The 1,576-nt window shown below is 43.2% G+C and overlaps 1 pseudogene; it reads left to right on the plus strand.

The window, feature by feature from the left end:
* Positions 1-1,576, plus strand: part of LOC110286236 — a 5,473-nt pseudogene that overhangs the window by 1,575 nt on the left and 2,322 nt on the right.

A 1,576-nucleotide genomic window follows, 5' to 3' on the forward strand; every position in this document is an offset into this window, starting at 1 on the left:
TCTTGATTTCTGTTAGTAGGATTCTTACGTTTGCCTTTCACCATCTGGTAATCTCTGGAGCTAGTTGTTATTGTTGTCTCTGGTTAGAGCTTGTTCCTCAGGTGATTATGTTAGCCTCTATCAGCAGACCTGGGAGACTAGCTCTATCCTTAATTTCAGTGGTCAGAGTACTCTCTGCAGGCAAGCTCTCCTCTTGCAGGGAAGGTGCCCAGATATCTGGTGTTCGAACCTGCCTCCTGGCAGAAGTTGTGTTCCACTCACCAGAGGTCTTAAGATCCCGTGGAGGGTCCTGTGAGGAACTTGGGGGTGTCCAGAAACTCTGTGTGCAAGGAACCCCAGTGCTGGAGTGGACCAGAAGGGACTTGTGCCCCTAATCAGGCCGAGTTATCTGCTTCCCTAGTTAATGCAGTCTCAGGTCCTCCGTGATTGGATTGGACCAGACGCTGTGTTCCACTCACTGAGGTCTTAGGATCCCGTGGGGGATCCTGTGTGCATCCTTGCGGGTGTCCGGAGACTCCCCGGGCCAGGAACCCTGGTGCTGCAGTGGACTGGAAGGTGGTCGGATGTCTGGAGCCCGAAAAGGGCGCTGTCCCAGAAGCTGTCCACTTCTGTGTGCTCACTCTCACCTGTACAGACTACTTTTTGGCGGAGTCCCGGAACCCCTTTTCTTTTCATTCTGATGAAACTTCAAGTTTGAGAATTGCTCTGCTAAATCATATCAATCTCCTGGCTTTAGATACCATTACTTGAAATTGGACTTGGTTGCCATCAACAACAAACTCATCAAGAAAGCTTCTTTAACTTTATAAATGCGAACAGGTATTTAACAAATTTGGAGGACTGTATTCCATTAGAAATGTATCTAACTGAATAGTTTAATCTACTATTTGCCTCTTTTTTAAAAAAATATTTATTTATTATTATAATTTAGTACACTGTAGCTGTCTTCAGACACACCAGAAGAGGGTGTCAGATCTCATTACGGATAGTTGTGAGGCACCATGTGGTTGCTGGGATTTGAACTCAGGACCTTCGGAAGAGCAGTCAGTGCTCTTACCTGCTGAACCATTTCGCCAGCCCGTTTGCCTCTTTTTATCTCTACTTCTTTATCTATGAATCAGGAAGAACTGCCTATATATTTCACATACTTGAAATAAACTCAAAGGGTAATGTAAGTTAAAAATAAAAAAGATACTGTATGTAAATAATTTACCAGAGTACAGAAAAAAACAACGCTGTAGTTTGGGGAGGTAAAGGGAGTGAACTAATAGCTCCCAGCCTCATCAGCTTTCTCCAGAGGAGTCCAAGTAAGAAGAGGGCAGAAGTGTGAAACAAAAAGGAGACAGTGCACTGGAACTTGGATATTTTTTACATACATTAAGACTTGTGTATTTTTAAAATTGAATCCTGAGCTTCACTTGGAAGTTAAGTCCATCTTAGTGTAGATTAGAGAAGGTTGGTGGCCTGTAGGTTGGAGAAGGGTGAGGATGTGGCCTGAGTAAGGCAGCCTGGTATCCTTTACTTAACTAGTACTGAGACCAAAAAAAAAAAAAAAAAAAAAAAAAAAAAAAAAAAA

This window comes from Mus caroli, chromosome X (genome assembly GCF_900094665.2).
Source record: "Mus caroli chromosome X, CAROLI_EIJ_v1.1, whole genome shotgun sequence".
Lineage (NCBI taxonomy): Eukaryota > Metazoa > Chordata > Mammalia > Rodentia > Muridae > Mus > Mus caroli.